We start from the raw sequence: 21,753 nt of genomic DNA, 5'->3' as shown, positions 1-21,753 counted from the left end.
TTGACTATTCATCAAGTGCTGTTTATGACAAGGCATGATTTGGCTTTGGGTTTATCGAAGCTACTTCATTCCAACAAGTTTCTTCTGAATTGTTTTCGTCGCATCTTATGGTTGAGTTGTCTTTGTCCAGAATGATATGTCGAATTGCATCATTCTAACGACCATCTTCTGAGTTGTCTTTGTGAAGCATAATTTGTCCAAGTATATGATGGTATCTCTCATCCTTGATACCAGCATGGGAAATTTCAATATTTAATACCATCCATATTTTAAATATTTAATAACATCTTATTGTAAATAAATATTTATAAAAGAATTGAAGATTTAATACCGTCTATAAATATTTATATACATTTTAAATATGTATAATTTTTTCTATACATTTTAAATGTGATTTTATTGTAAATAAATATTTATAAAAGAACTAAACATTTATTTGATACCAAAAAAAATTAAATAGTGGATCAACATAGAAAAAAATTATTTTACATGCATTTTGTATTATCAAAAATTTTAAAAGTAGTAAAAATTAATTAAATTATAAGTTTATTATTATTATTATCATGATTATTAAAAAAATTAATTAATAAGTTATATATATAATTTTTTAACCATGTAGATTCATCTCACTTTATTTTAACGATTTTTAAAATAGACTTTGTTACAATACTATGGATTTTATCAGAGATTAAAATTGTAATCATTTGCTTATTAATTATTAATAATTAAATTAATATTCTAGAAATCCTATTTCAAAATAGTCACACTTAAAATGAGTTAACTCATTTTCATTATTTAAATATTTCTAAAAAAATACTATAATTTTTTATCTAATAAAATTTTAATTAAAAAATTAATATAATTATAAATCATAATTTTTGTTTAAATATTTTCTTTGTTCGAAAGTAATATGTAATAACAAATACTCAGTATTTGTAACATACTTGACCCCTTAATTACTTTTAGAGGAATGGGGTAATTCACATTTTTTTGTTTAATTACTGAGTTATCAATTTCATATATATATATATATATATATATAAACTTTTATTATGTCGTTGATTACCCAATGGGCTTTCACTCTTCGCATTAGTTGACGCCTTCTAGGTGGGTCCCACTAAACACGTCACCTATCAAGGCCTTGAGTTGGCAAGCGCCCAACATGCGGGCACGCCCAAGATATGCGACAGGAGCCTGTGTTTGATTAAAGGCGACTTGAGTGGAGGCATTCGGTCGAAGGCAACTTGAGGAGACTTTGGTTAAAAGCGTCCAATTAAAGGCATGTCGGTCGGGTGTGTTCAATTAAAGGCGTCGGGCAGGCGCCCACCCAACACAACGGGCGCACACGGGCAACACGGGTGGGATGGACTGGGTGAGTCAATCGGCTACCGGTGACTGTGTGACATGAGTCGAGTTCGCAGGTGGACGAGTGCTTGGATGGATGAGTGCCCAGGTGAGTGAACGAGTTGGGCAAGTCTACTTGGCAGGTGAGTTGGGCAACGTAGTTGTGGTCAAACGAGTTGGTCGGATGGGTGACGGGTGAACCGACGGATAAGTGAACAAGTTGGTCAAGTCAACTGGGCAAATGGACGCATCGGTGACAAGTAGGCTTAGTTGTGGAAATAAACGAAGGATCGCGTGTGTGGGAATAGGCACATGTCGGCTGGTTGCACATGGGTACGCTGACATGTAGTGCAACCAAGGGACGCGACAGTTCGTGGAGAAAACACATCGCACAAATGACATATAAATATAGAGTCATGTGGAGTGGTTGAGGATCATCCAACCATCAAATAACACAACTTCAGAGAGTGAACGAAGTGCGAAGGAAGGAGAAGCTACCAGTAGACGAACAGGGTGCAGTTCAGTAGTGAACACAGGACTGTGGGAAACTTTGTGGGTGGACAGAACTCGAGGTTCCCACAGGAGTGGCAGGCGGGCTGCTACATGGCATTATAGGGCAAAACACACCCGAATAGATGAACAGACAACGTGGGAAATTCGAGCAGTTGCACAACTATGCAGACCGTTACGATGGACATGTTCAGACTCTACACAACAGTGTCGCGGCTTGGGTAAATGGGCGGACTATGTCGTGTTAGCACCGGGTGGGCCGACGGGTGGAGTAAGGGTCATGGGTCATTGTAACTAATCATTGGGCCACTGGTGGCATAAGGCAAGTGCAGACCGAGGTCTACACAACGACAACATGGCAAGCCGCTATGGGAAACACGGTGGTAATCTGGGTAGTGCACGGTAGAGGTGCACAACTTTGGCATGAAGTGTGCATGTCGTTTAGAGGCTACACAACTTGGTGAAAATTGTAAGGTTTTGTAAATTGATATTTGCATATTTAATATATATTGGGCATACTTATATTTGGGAGTTTCCCCTCCATTTTACATGTGTGTACATTATTTATACACTTGTGATTTCCGTTGCATAAAGAAGATAATTGAGTAAAGATAATTGAAGTAATTTCCACTACATGATAAAACTTAGAAGTAAAATTGATTAAGTGTTGAGTAGGCGTAGCCTATGAGCTTAAGTAGTGGTGAAACGAAAAATTTCAGTGGTGCCACATCCGCCTCTGTGTGGTGAAAGACACCATCGGTGTAAGTGTGTGACAGTTGGTACTTGTTATAACTCAGAATTTTCCTTAAAAGTTATCAAAAGAAGGAATAAACCGGGGTAACCACAAACCGATCTTTTAAGTATAGGCTCTAGCCAACCTATGACTCAGAGAGGGTTCTATCTATATAATTTAACTTTGTTTCTTATGGGATTTTAGGCTAGTTCTTAGTGTTCTTTGGGGTTTTGGTTTTGATTTGAAGGTTGGGTGCTGGAATTCTTAGAGCAGATGGATAGAGCTACGTCTTCAAGACATTGGGTTATGGAGTCAACAAATGGATAGCAGGACTAGATCAATTCATTAAAGGGAATGTTCACAGGGCAGGCTAGTAGAGCAAAATGCAAATCTTTAGGCCTAATGGGTGAAGTAATTCTAACCACGGTGAAAGTGCACTCAATAATCCTTAGACTGGGATCAGAATGGAGAACATAGGATAATCATGAACAAAGGTCAATTAAGAATCCTTTGCTACTGATCACAAGAAATCACCTAAATTAAGGAGAAATCAGGAATTCCTTAACTTAGATATGAGTTGAAAACATTTAAATGCCTAACAGTTAAAGCCTAACAGTTAAAACAGAGTGCCATCAAGCAAATTCTGAGATATTATTCCATGTTATAGCATTCAGATTTAGATAAACATAATGGAAAAACTTTAAAGAAGATAACAAAACGTGAGAAAATACTTATTTGTATTTCGCCTTACACAAGAATCCTGTAAAATCTATGATCTTTATTCCTTGATCCAATAAGCCAATCCAGTCATTGATACAATAGAATTTCTGATTCGAGAGAAATAGTCTATAGAAATGTTTTGGAATCCACACTACATACTTCGAATTGTGAAGTATTTATACAAAAAACTTATTACAAAATATCTCAAAACAACTTGAGATTTATTCTAGGAAATACAAATATCTTCTAGCAAGAAGATAGAGACAGCTAATGAACTGTTTCTTGTTGTCCCTTTAATTATGGTTGTGCTGGCCTTTATGGTTGAGATGTAGCCCTTTATGCTGGCTGATAGTTGTGGCATTTTCACGCTGGAGTCTTCTTTACTTTGATCTTTCATCTGATACTCTTTGACCCTGCTACTCTTTGACCCTGTTGTGCTGTCTTTACCTATTTCATCCTGCTGCCTTCATATTTACTGTGTGGTAACTTTTAGCTGTTAATTTATCACAGTAACTCAATCACAGTTTTCCACCATTGTGCATCTGGTAATTTCACATTTATCATCCTCCTGTAAATCTCATCAGCTTCAGTATACTTTGCAAAATTGGGCTTGGTGAGGAACAAATGTTTTACCTCATGCTCAAGGAAAAACAAGTTCTCAAATGTGTCGTATAATACTTTTCCCATTGGCAAGGCTTTAATGGATGAGGAACTGGCTTGGTCCTTAGCCAATTTTATAAGTATATCCCCATAGTCCGACTATGTCATGAGTTTGTCATTAATGACCATAGGACTAGGCAGACCTTTCTCCCTCAAAATCTGAAATTTAGCCATAAACCTATCAATGGATACCTGCATATTGTGGCACTTTTCTTCCAAATTAAGCATAAGGTTCTTTTTTGAAAGGACCTTTCTTATTTCTAAAATGGTGGTAGTTGTTGAAAATAGCAACAAGAAATGCTAAAAATAGAAGTGCTAAAAATAGCACTACTATAAATAGCAGTTTGGGTACCAGTGTTGGACATAGAAACAAGGAATGAAAAATGGAAGTGCTAAAAATTACATTGTTATAAAAAGAATTTCGGGATAGATTCCAATGTTAGTTAGCCCTGAACTAAAATTGAGAAGTAAAATTCGAATTTGATCTTAACAACTGTTTGTAAAATAATTAATTAATTCATCTTGAGTTAATTAGTTGTAGAAAATCAAACATGAAGTCTATGTGGGGATATGCAACAGTTTCTCTATTGATTGAGGAATTTATCCATCAGTTAAAGAGATAAGGATGAGTTGTAATATTGAGTTGTAATTAGTTGGCTCAGTTAACTGAGTCAAGTCCAGTTAGATTAGTTCAAACAATTTGTTGAATTAATTGTGAGTTCAGTTAGTTAATGCTTGCATCCATGTAACTGCTGCTCTCCAGATAATTGAATATTATCTCATAAATAACTCATGCATGTCAGTTCAGTCAGAGACCCAGTTGAGATCAGAAGAAGGGATAGTGTACTATCAGTTGGAGGATTTTTCCTATATAGGAAACTCATCCATGCAGAAGGAATTATCTCCTTTACGTTTGTGCAGTTATTTATGAGCCAAGTGAGCAGTGTGAGGTGGGAATTCACACAATTGGAAGCACTGGACCCTAGGAAAAACTGCGCAAGGAAATAGGAGGCTTAGAGGGCTTGAGGAGGACATATACAGTGTCTATTCAGTCTGTGAGTTGTATTGTTTGATTGCAGAGAGAGCAAGATAGCTTGAGAGCTGATTCTTTTTGTAACTTGAATAATATTTCCACTTGTATGATAATATAGAGATTGGGGTTTTAGGCTGAGGTTTTCCCTGGGTTATTTATTCTATGTTAAGTGTGATTGATTTCTCATTCTCAGTTATATGTGTTCTCTTGATCTTGCTCAATTCGATTAAGCTTCCGCAAAGTTTGTTGTAGAAGTAGATCTTGTATTTCTTTAGTCTATTGCATAATCTGTTGATCTACAGTGGGAATTTCTACATGGTATCAGACTAAAGGTGATCAAAGTGCAAAACAGTATACAAGAAGGGAGAAGTTCGAAGTTTGAGGTTCCTGAATATAGAAATCGAGTTCTTATCACATCTTAATTTCACCAATGGCGTTCAAGGGTTTAAGACTCAAGTATGCCCTTGATGGCAGCTCCAATTATATAGCCTAAAAGGATAGCATGGAAGTGATATTAGAGGACAACGAGCTGAAAGAATTCAGTGATCAAGAAGTCCCCAAGCCCCCAGAAACTAATGCCCAAGAATTGGCACAATGGAAGGAATGTGTGGCAAGAGCAAGGAGAATCCTCCTGGAGGGAGTTCAAGACCACATTGTCTGGAGACTCCATGAGAAGGAAACACTGTTTTTGATGTGGAAAACATTGAAAGATCTATATCAGAACAACAACGATCAGAGGAAGCTGGCGCTGAAAGACAAGCTTCGGAAAATCAAGTGTGAAAAGGGCGACACGATCTCTACATATCTGAACAAGCTCATCACCTGCAGGGATGAGCTTGGAAGTGTAGGGATCATGACAGTCGATGATGACATGGCGAGTCTTGCTCTCCTCAGTCTTCCTAAGAGCTAGCATAACTACCAAGACTTGGTAAATGGAAGAAAGAAACTCCTAGATTGGGAACGACATTGGTTAGATCTGAGGCAGGAGGAGATATGAAGAAGCACCAGAGATGGATCTTCTTCATCCAAGGAGGATGAAGAAAATTGCGCCTTAGCGAGTAAGGCAAAGAAAGGGAAGGAGAAGGATTATCATCCCAAATCTAGTTCTTCCCATGGTGGGAAGAAGTTTGACAAATCAAAAGTGCGATGCTTTCATTGTCATGAGGTGGGCATTTTTCTACAAATTGTCCATTGAAGAAATCCAAGAAGGGATCCTTGGAAGGATCAGAAGGTGAGGCACTTGCATCACAGTTCGAGTTGGATTTCAATCTCATCGCATGCATGGTTTCATCCATGGTGGGATGTGGTTGATTTCTTGATAGTGGAGCTTCATTTCACATGACCGGCAACAAGAGTTTATTCAGTACCTTGGAGGAGAAAGATCCCCAGATACTCATAGCGATGGGTAATGATGAAAAGTATAGTGTCTTAGGTGTAGGCACAATTGTTTTTCAGAGGGAGCATGGAGCTCGCATTACCTTGACTGATGTCAAGTATGTACCAGGACTGAGGAAAAATTTGGTGTCGATCGCAATGCTGGAAGACAAAGGCTATGATGTAGTCTTCAGTAAGGGAAAGGTTTTCCTTCGACACATCACCACTAGACAGGTGAAGCAGATCGGTTCACGAGTCAAGAACCTATATGCTCTTGAGGTTCAAGATGCATGCAAAGCCTTGAGGAGCAAGGAAACTGTTGGAGACTTGGTGGTTGAGATGGAGAGTACACTACCTCTCAACATGCAGCGCCAGAAGAAGTCTCAGATAATTATGGAGGAGCCACAATTGGTGAAGCAACTTCAGGAGGTTGTGGAGTAGCCACAATTAGAGAAAATGAGAGGAGATCGAGTGGAGGCATCCACTCATGCAGAAACCCCCAGTAGGGGGAAATTTCGAGCCAAGTGGTTAAAGGGATCACATGCATCCATACCTCTAGGTAAGAGGTGGGGCGATGTGGAGTGACAATCCCAAGAAGGCTGGAATAGGGGCAGGATCATTGAGGTACCCAACCTATTTGATTAGATCTTGCTATGGGAGCCCTGATGAGGAGTAGCAGGAATGTCTGAGTGGGTAGAGACAGATGCAGATGGAGCAACAGAGAGAGCTACAATGCAGGAATCCCAAGACAGCGTAGAGCTAGCAGGCTGCAGCAATGCAAGAGGCGAAGGAGTGTTGCACCAGTGTAGGATTGCACAAAGAGGTGTGCAACTGTGCGAGATGCATGGAGTGTTGCAGCAACTCAGAGGTCACAGAGGGAGCACTTGTCAGCGACAGAGGGAGCTTCAGCATCAGAGGGTGTTTCTAGCCCAACAGGGAGGTCAGTTGGGAGATTTTTTTTTATTTCTGGAGTTGCTGGAGCAACAACATTTGGGACAAGTGTTGCATGCAGAACATTCCAAAGGTTCAGGATCGATTTCGAGTTGAATGCCTTTATTGTTGAGAGGGAGTGTTGAAAATAGCAACAAGAAATGCTAAAAATAGAAGTGCTAAAAATAGCAGTTCGGGTACCAGTGTTGGACATAGCAACAAGGAATGAAAAATGGAAGTGCTAAAAATAGCATTGCTATAAATAGCATTTCGGGATAGATTCCAATGTTAGTTAGTCCCTGAACTAAAATTGAGAAGTAAAATTCGAATTTGATCTTAGCAGTTGTTTGTAAAATAATTAATTAATTCATCTTGAGTTAATTAGTTGTAGAAAATCAAACATGAAGTTTATGTGGGGACATGCAACAGTTTCTCCATTGATTGAGGAATTTATCCATCAGTTAAAGAGACAAGGATGATTTGTAATTAGTTGGCTCAGTTAACTAGGTCAAGTCCAGTTATATTAGTTCAAATAGTTTGTTGAATTAATTGTGAGTTTAGTTAGTTAATGCTTGCATGCATGTAACTGCTGCTCTCCAGATAACTGAATATTCTCTCATAAATAACTCATGCATGTCAGTTTAGTTAGAGACCCAGATGATATTAGAGAAAGGGACAATGTACTATCAGTTGGAGGAATTTTCCTATATAGGAAACTCATCCATGCAGAAGGAATTATCTCCTTAAGGTTTGTGCAGTTATTTATGAGCCAAGTGAGCAGTGTGAGGTGGGAATTCACACAAGTGGAAGCACTGGACCCCAAGTAAAATTGCGCAAGGAAATAAGAGGCTTGGAGGGCTTGAGGAGGACATATACAGTGTCTATTCAGTCTGTGAGTTGTATTGTTTGATTGCATAAAGAGCAAGATAGCTTGAGCGCTGATTCTTTTTGTAACTTGAACAAGATTTCCACTTGTATGATAATATAGAGATTGGGGTTTTAGGCTGAGGTTTTCCCCGGGTTATTTCTTCTGTGTTATGTGTGATTGATTTCTCATTCTCAACTATATGTGTTCTCTTGATCTTGCTCAATTTGATTAAGCTTCTGCAAAGTTTGTTGTAGAAGTAGATCTTTTATTTTGCTTTAGTCTATTGCATAATCTGTTGATCTACAGTGGGAATTTCTACAGCAGTTTTGTCTTCAATGTTTAGCTACTGTAGCTCATATCTATTTTTGCTATTGAGAAAATGGATGAGTCTATTTTCATCTTTCGACTTATTTCCTAATTCCTCCTTCACTTTCTGGATAGCTTCAACAGCTATCTTCACTAGCTCTGTTTGCTCAAAAATCACTTGGATTGATGGCCAAATATCATTGACATAGTCAATGATATTGGCCCATAAAATTTCTTTGGTTTGTCCAAGTGGCTTCTCAAGTGTTAAATCCTTTTCTAGGATTTTGATCCTCTCACCCATTCTTTGGGCCCTTTGTGTTTCTTCTTTCTGCTTTAGTTGGGCCAATTTGCAGTCAGTTTCCAAACTTGCCACCTTTTCCTTCAATCCTTTCATCTCTGTAGCCTGGATAGACATATCTTCCATGAATTTCAAAAGTTCTGCTACTTTGTTCCCTGGTGCTCCTGTTGCTCTAGTAGATTATGTTGTTACTGGCAATGCTGTTGTAAGTGGAACTGTAGGTGCTAGTGATGCTGCCAAGGTAGAAGGAACTGCTGTGGATATTGTGGGGATGACAGTTCTGGAAGTTGTGGCCAAGTCAATTTGCTTCAATTGAATTAAAGTGTCCAACTCCTTCTCTGTCTCCTTGAGTTGATCATTTAGCTTCAGGACTAAGTCCATGAGTTCTTCATGTCCTTGTTGGGCTTCTAGAACTTCTACTATTTGTGGATGAAGTAGTCGGGGTATCTTTAGCTGTTTTTTCAATGCATCTATGTCATAATTCTTATTTTTAATAAGATGTTTTGCAGCTTTTATATCCTTGGGATCGTGTCCCAATTCAATTACTAAGTCCTCTAAGGACTTGATCCTAGTGTCCTTGGCCTATGAGGAGGCCTTCTCTAACTGGAATTGAGCCGAGATATTGTTCAAGAGTTCTGTAGCTGGTGGGAAGCTATGGCCTTACTAGTCAAAGTGGAGTATATCATCTCCCTTGTTTGCTTGTGTACCTCAATCTGGTCTATGTTATGGATATCCCTTGCCAGCACTTCAAAATCTATTTTCTTGAAATCTGAGCTTGTTCTTGGCTGTTGAGTTGTAGGTTTCACAAAGGTCATCTACAATTTCCCCTCCTTAATGTCAAAGGCTGACATTAGCCTTGTTTGATTGGTAGGGGTGAGTTTTAGGTATTGAGCATAAGTTTGGGCTTTGAGCCTCTCATTTCTAGCCTTGATTTCTTTATATCTTTCCTTGATGTCTTGGTCTTTGTCTGCAGGCATTCTGAAGGAAGATACTTCCACACTGAGTTTCCTTTCCAATACCTATGTTTGTGAAGTGGAAGGCTCTTGTATGCCTCCAGATGGAGTGGCAGGCCTGCTTCTTTCTGCTTCTGTATTGGTGATCTCAGCTGAGCCTTCAGTGTATTCCTGCTCAGAGGTTGGATTTAGCCTTTGCCTCTTGTTTGATTCCTGTTGTAAATCAGAGGTGGCCATCCCTGAAGTGGAAGCTCCTTCTCTATTTCTTTTTGGGGCCTTCTCCTCGTTCTGAGGAGTCTGCATGACTGGAGGAGTGCTCATGGTAGTTTCTGGTTTTTCTGGTACCTGCAGAAAAGAGTTGTCATCAAGCTGCTTTTCTAAATCAATAAGAGCATTCTCAATATCTACTCTAATGCTGTCCTGGTCTACTAGGGTACCTTCCACCCATTCGATTTGATTTGCATAAGCTTCTATCTCAGGTATGGGATGGTGAATGAAAGGTCCAAGCTTGACCTTTTGTCTTTTCTTTGTGATGAATTCCAAAGGATCGTATCTCCAGACAAAACTTCTTTGGAACTTCATCCTTTGTAATATTAAGTCTTCCTCTTGGCCATCCTCTCCGGACTTGCATATGAAGGGGCCTAGTTGGTCTTTTATTTTGAAATTGGCCTTCTTCTTGGCATTGACAAAGTTAATTTCATCTATATTTATAATTTGCCTATAGTATTCTAATGCAAACAACCTCATTGGGAGGTACCTTGGTAGCTTGTATGGTGCCAACATGCAACCATAAATCCTGATCTCTATATGGTTCTAGTAAAGGTACTTGTCACCAACTTTGGTATGTTTAGATAATTGGAGGACTCTTTTTATTTCTAGACTGATCCTTGGTGGAGGGATTCCAGTGAACATTGTCATGACTGGGTGTACAAATAAATCAATAAAATCAAAGTAAGAGTATGGAGACTGGTACTGGTCAAAGTCATAAATAGTTGCAGGTGGCTGTCCTGGGGTATAGATGGACATGAAAGCCAGGATGATTTCGTCAATGTAGTCACTAGTGGAATAACCCAAAACACAAGATATCATGGATACAATATTTCGGCCCCAAGGAGAAAATATAGTTGCTACATATGGAGGGGGGTCTTTGGGGGTGTACTTCTCTTCTATGATGAAGGTTTGGATCAATTGGGCCAATCTTGCAGAGTTGAGTTTGGGATATAAGTCTAATAGGTCTCCAATTGAGAGGGGAGTTAGGTTTGGCCCTGGTTGGAGCTACAACATCTCATTGATAGACTCAGGAGTGATGGTGAAAAGTACTTTCTGGTCGTGAGACATGATGGTTCTGTGACTGGGGATGTAGCAAGCATAACACATATGTACAATTTCAGGAAAAATGTGGACTTGGGGGAAGTGGTACTTGGGCAAATTTGATTCCAAAAGGCAAATTTCATCAGCATGGTTCAGGAACCTATCCCTACTTTGGCAATGTATTTTGAGCAGGAGCTCTATAACAGTGGTATCTTTTATCTGGAAATCTCTATCAGCTAAGGGAAGGTGGTCCAGGTCCAAATGGGGCATGGAGATGGGTCTCACATCCATAGAAATAGGGGCTACCATTCTCAGTTCTTGTGGATTTGAGTAATGGGGGAGGGTAATTTGTAGTATTTAGGGCAACGATGTTTCAACAAGGTGTGCAATTTTTAATTAATTTTTATCTTAACTAAAACACTCAGCAACTGGTTACTTTCGAAATTGACAAGGTATTTGGTGAATTCTGGTTTAAATACCTAGAACTAGGGGTGAATTGGTTCTGAGCAGGGTGGCTAGCGACTGCAAGTGGTTGAATGGCTTTGTATAAGCTGCAAGGTTGACTGGGTTGTCTGTGGTGTCTTTTGAGTAAAATTGTATGTAGGTTGGCAGCTTCGACGTTTGCAGGTGTCGTGCATGTGTACAGAGGCTTGTAGATGAAATGTCAGCGAAAACAAACAATTTGGGGATTTTTGGCTTTTATACGTAAAAAGTTAGTTTTGGCAGGTATAGGGTGAACATTGTTGATTTGTTGCGTAGTGGGAGGGTGGTAAATGGTTTATATCACACCGCTTTTGGGTGCTTGGTGGTATTCGGGAGGGGCCGCCCGATTCCATTCATCGGATGACATGTATCATTGGAGGCTAGGGGAGAAACCACTCTATTGGGTGGTGTTGAAGCCCAGAAAATTAGGTCTACAACAAGGGGGATACCCACCCGATCCGGACCTTGGTTGGCAGCTCCTTTTCCGTTTGGTATAGCGGGTCCGACTGGGGATGTGGGACCAGTTTCCCAATTTGTGTGTGTGTGTGAGAAAGATCTGATATTTCTGTTTCTAACAGTTTCTAAATGTAATACTTTTATTCTAATTCTAATCTAATAATAAAGAAACTATATTCTAATGACAGAAATATGTAAATCTACACTAACCCGGGGTGTGATTTTTCTTCTATGCGATCTAAAATGATTTCAAACAACAACTGGTAATAAAGATCATTCAGCTGTTATAAGAAAAGAATTCAGTACAGATGAACTACTTCGTATAAAAAGTTAGACGAAACAGTTGTGCAAAACATATCGCATAATGAGCTATTCATACACTAAGCATAAATAAATAGCTATCACCGTACAAAAGTGCCAAATGATAACTCAGGCATTCATACATTAATATATAAATAATTGAAATGAACATCACTTTAACACAAGGCAGAAATAGTTAAGAGATAGAAATACCATTTATAACTAGTCCTACTCATGAGCTTCAAGTGATCACGATTTATCTTTCCTTGATGAAATATCCACTAAGAGTACAAAAGTGCAACATCAGTAGCAGATATTAAATACAAACATTAATAAATCCTGTTCCATTCATTCATCAAAACCTCCTCAGAGGGTACAAAAGTGCATGTTGTGGGGATAAGTTTTTGATAAATTTCAGGACCCTTCTCTAAATGCATGAGAAGGGTTTAAATACTACTAAACTAATTCTAAAAATAAATTATTACAAAAATGTAGGATGCGGTTTAAATGACCGTCCTCTTTTCAGGAAAATAAAACAAAATTAAAGCTAAAATTAAATCTAACATTAAACTACTTCTGTATTTGGTCCTTGAAATCGCACGCATGCAGCATCTGTTTGAGCAGAGTCGGCTGGCTGACTTCCGCTTTTAGCTGAGCTGAGAAAACAGAATCGACAAGAGCTGGCGCCATCTTTTCAGCCGAATTGATGATACACTTAACAGTCATCCACTGGCTATGTGGCTTTACCAAGTAAGCCCAGTAATAATCCCAGTTCAACTTGGTTAACCCTTGGATTGCTTGTGCCTTTTCTTGAGCTTTCTGTTTCCAATCTGCCTGTACTTTTACTTTCTTGCGATTTTTGGGACTTGCAGGTGGCTGGGCAACTAGCGGCTTTTCTTTTTTAGGTGCTAATCGTGCATTGAAAACTGCCTCTGTTTCTCGATCCGGGTTTCCTTGATGCGTTTTTCGCCTTTTGCGCTTTTTCCTTCCAACAGATATAAAGTTCAAAATTTGTAAAAATAATACTTCTGTGAACTCTTGACCTTGAGTCTTAAACTGTTTGTTTCTGATTTCTGCGCTGTCCAGTATCCACTTGACCATGTCTGTATATGGGAGGATTTTTGGCCTTGCTGCTATCCGGTGTAAGAATGAGTAGGCTAGCTCTAAAAGGGACGCTTATGAAGAACCATTTGAGCCTACGCTAGCAACTACTTCCATTACTCTGGGATTTTCCTCTTCGAGCAGATTATACATGCCTTCCCATGTAGCTATTCCCGCGTCTCTGTTACAGGCCATGTCTGTATATAAGGGTGCCATTTCCTTTTCTTTTGAGCTTGGGGCTTTGCCTTTCTTTCCCATTTCAACCTGTGTAATGCTTTGTATCGGCCTCTGTCCTCCGTTCCTGCAATTCACGAGAGAAGCAAAAATGAATGACAATGAAGGGTGATGGGAAAAGTTTTAAATGCCGCAGACATATCAAGCATACCACCTTACGTGAAATGATTCTTTCGATAAGCACGCACCCAAAATCCATTAAAACTGGCAACTACCTCATTTATTAGCATTAAAGCGCATGACTATGTGTTAGCTTAGGGAAATTTTTTTTTCTTGAATAACGCACCAAAAAGATCTGCGATGAAGTTATTTTGGGATTTGCTTCACAACATCGCAAATCGAAACATCGCAAATCGTAATATCGCAAAATCGCAATATCGCAATATTGATCGCTCGTGACATCGCATTAGTATTATCGCTGCATCGCGAAATCGCAATATCGCAAATCGAAGAAATGTTATGTATGACAGACTTCGTTAACTTGTTTTTTGCGATATGCAATCTTGCGATCGGCGTTATCGCATATCGGCAATTTTAAAGTATTTCAACGTGAATTGTGCTGACTGCGATGCGATATTTGTTTTATCGCATATCGCGATCTCGCAAATGTTGGAATTGTGCTTGTAAGGTGGCATCCTGCTATCTTATGCGATGTGATATTTCCTAAGGAAAGATTTTATCTTACCTTATCATAAAACTTAGCTTTTTTGGATTTTCCAAGGGGATTTCCTAAGTTTATGATGGTAATTTTATTCAAAAAGGAAATTTAAACACTAATTTGATTTTTTAGATTTTTAACTAAGGGTCCCCTCTTATTTAGTATTAGGAATAATACTCAATAAACAAAACGGGGGTTGTTGATGGCCACAACAATTGGCGATTCACTTGGAAGAACCAGTTATCTCTGCTGCTTTTTGAATGCTCAAGACTTCCAAAACAAATTTTTTTCCAGAAAGTTAAACTTTATTATAGAAAGATAAAGTACATTATATTCTAACCTGTCAATGACATTTTGTTTCAACTATTTTCAACTTTTTGATTATTTGCTCCCTCAAGCTAGTCCTTGTATTTACATCAGTCATTACTTGGCTTGTAAAGATAAAACAAGACTTCTCTGTAAACCAGTTTTAAATATGCTCATTTGTCGTAGATAGAGCCTCTGCTGCCAGCAGGCGTTTATAGCCTCGACAGGGTTACCTGTTACCCAGCAATGATCCTGTAGCCTACTTAAAGAAACCCACAATTCCCAAAAAGGAATCCATATCTACACTATTACTTTAATTTTTCCCTTTTATTCTTAAAGAGCAATGTCTTGGTTTGGTGGCCAATTCATGACACAGTCATTCACTGATTTATAACTTTGCTGAACAAGCTGGCTCGTGATGAGACCCCTTGCCTTTTGATTGTAACAATCTTGAGTCTTTGCCCTGTTGTGGTATGCAGTATTGGCAAAATCAGCAAGTTATAGCATCTGTGATTATGATAAGCCGGCTCGTGATGAGACCTCTCACTCTTTAAGACAAAGTGTATCCTTGGATTGTTCCTCTGAAAGTTGTGATTCCTTAGTAGGGAGGAAGTCATTGTTTCCTTAAGATAGCTCTGGACGACAATAGTAAAGTTTTTGGAAATAGCTGTTCTACAGAGAATCTTTATTTTGTTATTGATACCTTTCGTTGCACTGATATAAAACAATTTCTCACTAAAGGTTGTGTTCATCAAATTTTTATGAAGTTGAAACTAGTATCATATCTAGGCTAGAGTTTTTAACTGTATCTTTCAATAATAAAGATCAATTTTCCAAAAGATTTGCTATTTATACAAGCGAAAGATCAAAATTTGAAAGAGAATTGGTGTCTTTTTCATAAATGCCTATCGTACCCATTCAAAACTAGTTTTATTATAAAAAGAAAAACAACTATTCTACAAAAATAGAAGACTGATCTTCTATGGAAAATATTTCTTGAGAATTTGACCATTAATAGGTAAAGAATCCCTCTTCCCTGCTAAATCTTGTAACATGAAGGTCGATGGACCTATGATTTCTACAATTTGAAAAGGACCAAGCCACATTCTTTGAAGTTTTGTATGTTTTCCCTTTTCCTCATGAGCCTTGTCCCATTTTAAAACCAAATCTCCTATCTAAAAATCTTTTCTGGATACCATATTGGAATCAAAAGAGGCTTTCACCAATGCTTGATGATGAGCGTGCGTAATCTTAGCCCTTTCTCATTGTCCTTCTAATTTAATTAATTCCAGCTGCCTAAGTTGTAAAGAAGAAGTTGGTACTTCATCAATGTACTGAACTAAGGCTAAAGAGGGAATTGCTAGATGAGTTGGAAGAACCACTTCTTTCCCATAAACTAAATTAAAGGGAGAAGTGCCGATAGAGGCTTTCTGCATTATTCGGTTTGCCCATAAAGCATATATTAAAGATTTATGCAAATTTTTATGATTTTGGTCAATGGTTCGCTTGATGATTCTAATCAAGTTCTTATTTGTGGACTCGGCTAAACCATTGCCTTATGGATAGTAATTGGCAGAATATTTAAGTTTGAAACCTCTTTTGAGTGCAAACTCAGTCATTGCATTACCAAAAAAGTATGATGCATTATCAAACATTAAAGCGGAAGGCAATCCAAACCTGGTGATTATGAACTGATCCATAAATTCAATGATATTTTCAGCATTAGCCATCTTGAGTGGAATTGCTTCTACCCATTTAGTAAAGTAATCTGTCGCTGTGAGGATATATCTATGCTATTTAGAAGAGTGAGGAATGATCTCACCTATTATGTCCAATCCCCACTGATCAAAAGGTTGTTTGATGGTAACTGGTTGCAGTGGCAAGGATGGTTTCTTTTGTCTTTCGGCAGCGGTTTGACAGACTTGACATTTCCTTACGTAGTTATGTGCATCTTTGAATAATGTGGGCCAGTAGCAGCTTGCGCGTAAAATTTTGTGAGCAGTTGCATCTCCAGCGTAGTGTCCACCCGCTGGCCCATCATGGAGTTCCTGCAAAACTTTTTCAGCTTCAGCTTTATCAAGACATCTAAGTAGAACAGAATCATAATTTATTCTGAAAAGAACGTCATTTACAAGTTGATATTGTTTGGCTTTTAACCTCAGGGCTCTTTTCTTGGTGTGATCAAGGTTTGGAGGAGCATATCCATTCTTTAAATAATAAATAATATCAGCATATAATGACTCAGCATCGTTTAGGCTTACCTTGTATACTTGTACCTCTTCAGATGGATTTTCGGGCATTAGTGATGCTCTTGCCAGTAGTTTGCAAAAGCCTTGACCTTTTACAATGTTTGTTGGTTTGATTTCAACATCATATTCTTGTAAAGCAGTAACCCAATTTGCCCTTTTCTCACCCACATCCTTCTGTACTAGAAGATTTCTTACCGCTGGAAACGGTACTATGATCATGGTATGTGTTTTGAGTAAGAAAGGTCTGAAATATTTAATTGCTTTAAAAACATCATAAGCTTGTTTTTCCACATCTGAATAATTCAATTAAGCACCTTGTAAATTGGAACTGAAAAAAGCAATTGGGGTTTCCGCCTTCTTTTGATTTGCTTGAGTGAGTATCGCAGCATATGACTCATCCGAGGCAAAAGTGTACAAAATAAAAGGACCGGAAAAATTCGGAGTTGCTAACGATGGAGCATTGATAATGGCTTGTTTGATCAGGTTGAAAGCCTCATGTTCGTCTTGGCCCCATTTAAATTTTGTGTTCTTTTTAATCATGGCTTGTAGAGGAGACACGATTCTAGAAAAATCTGGGATGAATCTCTTTACAAAGTTGATCTGGCCAAGGAAAGATTGCATGGCTTTCTTGTTGTGAGGTAAAGGAACTGCGGAAATTTCTTTGATTCTGTCAGGATCAATGTGAATTCCAGATTTTGACACTATGAATCCTAGAAGCTTTCCTTCACTTAATGCGAAAAAGGATTTTTTCGGGTTAAGCGAAATCCCATACCTTAAACAACGTTGGAAGATTTGTTTTAAATCCCTGAGATGGTTGTTTCGTTTCTTGGAATAAACAGTAATATCATCCAAATAGATTACTACTGACTTATTAACTAACCCTTTGAATGCGATGTCCATGGCTCTTTGAAATGTGGCACCCACGTTAATCAAACCAAATGGAATCTTTTGATATGCGTACGTGCCCCATTTAGTTCTGAAGGTAGTTTTCAACTGATCGTCGAGATGTACCAGCACTTGGTTGTATCCTGAGAATCCATCCAAGAATGACATTAATTCTGAGCCCACAACTGCCTGCAGTATTTGTTCCATGGGAGGTAAAGGAAAATTATCCTTTTGGCAGGCCTTGTTAAGGTTTCGAAAGTCAATGCAGATTCTGATATCTCCGTTTTTCTTTCTAACAGGTACCATATTGGAGACCCATTTAGAATGTCTAATGGGAAAGATTATCTTGGCTTTTAGTAACTTGTTGAGTTTAGTTTTAATCTGATTTTATAAATTTGGATGGATCTTTCTCAACTTCTATTGGACAGGTTTTTCATTATCGATCATTGGGATAATATGTTGGATGATGGAGGTGTCATATGTTTTGAGTTCATCATAATTCCATGCAAAGACACTTTTGTATTGTTTCAAGAGACGAATATATGCTAATTTGTCTTCAGGGGCTAGGCCAAGGCCTAGGTTGATGTTCTGTGGTTTGGCATCAGTTCCTAGATTTACTAATTCATAGTTCAAAGTTGGACTTTGGAGTTTTGAATTAGTAGATCTTTTAAATCATAAAGGTCCTCTAATTTGACTACTGATTTAGGTATAGCATTGTTAATACTATCCTGTTGCAATTGTTGGTCATGTTGGTCTTTGTCAATTATTTGATTGGTGTAGGATCCTTCAGATGTGAGAAAACTCACAATATCAGGATTATCATTGAAAATTCTCCAATTGGTGATCTTATCAGGGATAGATGGTCTAGAAATTAATTCAATTGAAAATCGGTCAGGACTAAAATCTTCTGAAGGAATGAGCTTGGAAGCTACGTTGGCTAAGAGGTCTGCGCTAGCATTCTGGAGTCTGGGAATTGACGAGATATTAAATGCTATAAAATGTTCAGTCAGATCTTGAACTAAAGATTGGTAATGCTTTAAATGACCTGATAAACAGTGTATAGTATTGCGTACCTGTCTGATTATTATTTCAGAATCTCCGAAAATTTGCAGATATTTGACGCCTAATCCGATTGCCTTGTACAAGCCTTGGACTAGAGCTTCGTATTCTGCGGTATTGTTGGTGCACTCGAATTCGAGTCTGCAAGTTAACATGGTTTTATCTCCCTCTGGGCTTACTAACACACATCCTGCTCCTGCTCCTTCGTTAGACTTAGAACCATCAAAAAATAATTTCCAAAACAAAGATTTATTTACAGGACCATCTATAAAATTAATGCATTTAGAACTATCTGTACTATTTAACTAGTACATATACTCAAGTAAATATTGTTTTACCTCCACAATATTTATTCACACTAATGCATAATTCTCTTTAAGAGATCTAACTCATTAGTTCTACTAACATGTATAACACAATCGTTATATCTTCATACATGTAATAAACTGTTGTTTCTATGCTTAAGCACATATGTTCTTTTCACATAGTTATTTTTCGAGAACTCAACATAGTTTCTCTATCATACAAAGAACATAACTCTTATATCACAATGACTATTCTTTGTGCATACATTAGCTTATCATAATAGCCCTTCTTTAATATATGCAACACATATTCCCTTCACTAGAATACTACCATCATTTCATGTAACAAATCTCATACTTCTTTCTTAAAGGAAGTCATTATAACCCCATTTATTTATCTTCCTATAAGTAAGTTCCTCATGCTTTCTCTTTCAAGAAAATATTGGGAATACCCATCTTTATGCATAAAAATCAAGAAATAATAACAAGGTTAACTTACCCTTTTTATGCACCAGACTAGAAATCGTCCCAACTCATCTAGCAAGACAATCTTTTCAAGAGATTAATATTTCCAAGATAGTTAACTTAATACTTTCTCTACGTACACCCAAAATCATATTTCCAATGTCACAACAGCTACCCTTATGTGCATGCAACATGTGTCTTTTCCTAACACAATTACTTTTACTTAAATTCACATAATATTTTCGTGAAACAAGTATGGATTCTTGATATGATATGAACACTATTCATATGTCTTTTAAGGAAAGAACCTCTATTTTTGTTTCCAAGAAAACTCTCATAAAAGCCTTCATATTCATACATGAAGTATGCACTCTTTTTCTGGAAAGAAACTATAGAAATGAATATCTATGTGTCTAGAAACACATCATTAACTATTTCTATCATGCATGTAATGCATAATCATTTCACAAGAAACTTAGAGATTAGCTAGTATCACAATGCAATAGCATATATCCCTTTTCAAGAAACCTTTATTAATAAAAATACACATTTTAATTCAAAGAAGACTTGGCCACTTTTCAAGCTATGTCCTCAGGAAGTTTATATGCCTCATCTTCTTTTGTCAAGAAGATATTTTGGCTATATTTAGCAAGGATTTTAATCCAAGAAAATGATAAGAGACAAGCATTTCACACACAAGACTCACATGTAGTCTTTCTAAGAGGAACTACCTATTTTCTTCACCAAGAAAACATATATAAAATAATCAATCTTTAACATATTTTCTTTACCAAGAAAACATGTTAAATATTCAATCTTTTACTGCATGCACTGACATATTTCCTTTACCAAGAAAACATATAAAATAATCATTCTTTTACTGCATGCATTAACATATTTTCTTACCAAGAAAACATACAAAATAATCATTCTTTTACTGCATGCATTAATATGTTTTCTTACCAAGAAAAACATACAAAACAATCATTCTTTTATTACATGCATTATACCAAGAAAACATACGAAACAATCATTCTTTTACTGCATGCATTAACATATTTTCTTACCAAGAAAACATATTAAACAATCATTCTTTTACTACATGCACTAAAATTCTTTCTTTACTGAGAAATATTCAGAATGATAAGAAGATTCCTAGCTTCATCAAAGAAACGCTCAGAAACTTAGGCACTTGTAGAGGAAAGAACCTTCATGTCAAGACGTTGTGCCATGAAACCCTTACATACAGAAAAATACTAGAATGAACCCTGCTTTGTCCTCTTGATGTATTACTTCTGTGTTAAACCCGCCAGCAAAGGAGGGCATGGTAAGAGACTCACTGCGAAGGCAAACATTGAGAAAGAGGAACGAAAGCTTACCTTAAAGAACATGTACTTTAGCTGAAAGATGTATGATGCCAAACCCGTACTCGCCCTCTTACCTGGAGGTTTTGATAAATGTGAACAGGGGTTGAAGAGGAGGTGTCTCCTAGCAGTTCAATCTGTACAAGCTCCAGAACAAACCTCCATCAAGCTTACCTTGCTGTAGGTTCAAACAAAAACTGACAAGATTGTAGCAGAGTCCTCCCCCTAATAATCAATGGCAGCTCTTAAGACGTAACACCCAAAGTGCCCTCTGATTCCCTCCTTTTTGATTTCATCCTCAATCTTGTTTCTTGAATATCAAGAATCAACTTTTATAACTGATGCGTAACTTTTAAAGTTACTATTTCATAACTGATCGATTTACCTTGAGTTATTTATGAGAGGGATATGACATACTCCCCCCCTTAACAAGAACACCGTCCTCGATGTTCATCTCTCGTTGGAACTTTAGATTTTACTCATGATATAACCATATAACCACACAAAAAGTGATCCTTTCACTTTAAAATCAAAGATTTCATTCCAAGAAATGACAATAAACAAAATAGTAATGTTATAACATAAGAAAAATCGAGAGCCATAAGCACTCATAACTGCAAAAATTTGCAAGTTCTAATTGCCACCACTTGGCCCTTATTCAAATTCAAAAACCAAAATCTATATCAACTTACCATTACTTACCATCTAGTCTTAAAAATCATGAGCACTTTCACATAAGCATTTTAATAGTGGTTAGACAACCCATCAACCCTCCATGGTAAGTAATCCTGTAATGTTTGACAAACAAATTCAATCGCATTAGTCATAATATTGTGAATCAAATGAAA

This window comes from Pinus tabuliformis, chromosome 8 (genome assembly GCF_031772625.1).
Source record: "Pinus tabuliformis cultivar Carrire ecotype Pingquan chromosome 8, CPIR1, whole genome shotgun sequence".
NCBI classification, from domain to species: Eukaryota; Viridiplantae; Streptophyta; class Pinopsida; order Pinales; family Pinaceae; genus Pinus; species Pinus tabuliformis.
This window is presented reverse-complemented; position numbering follows the sequence as displayed.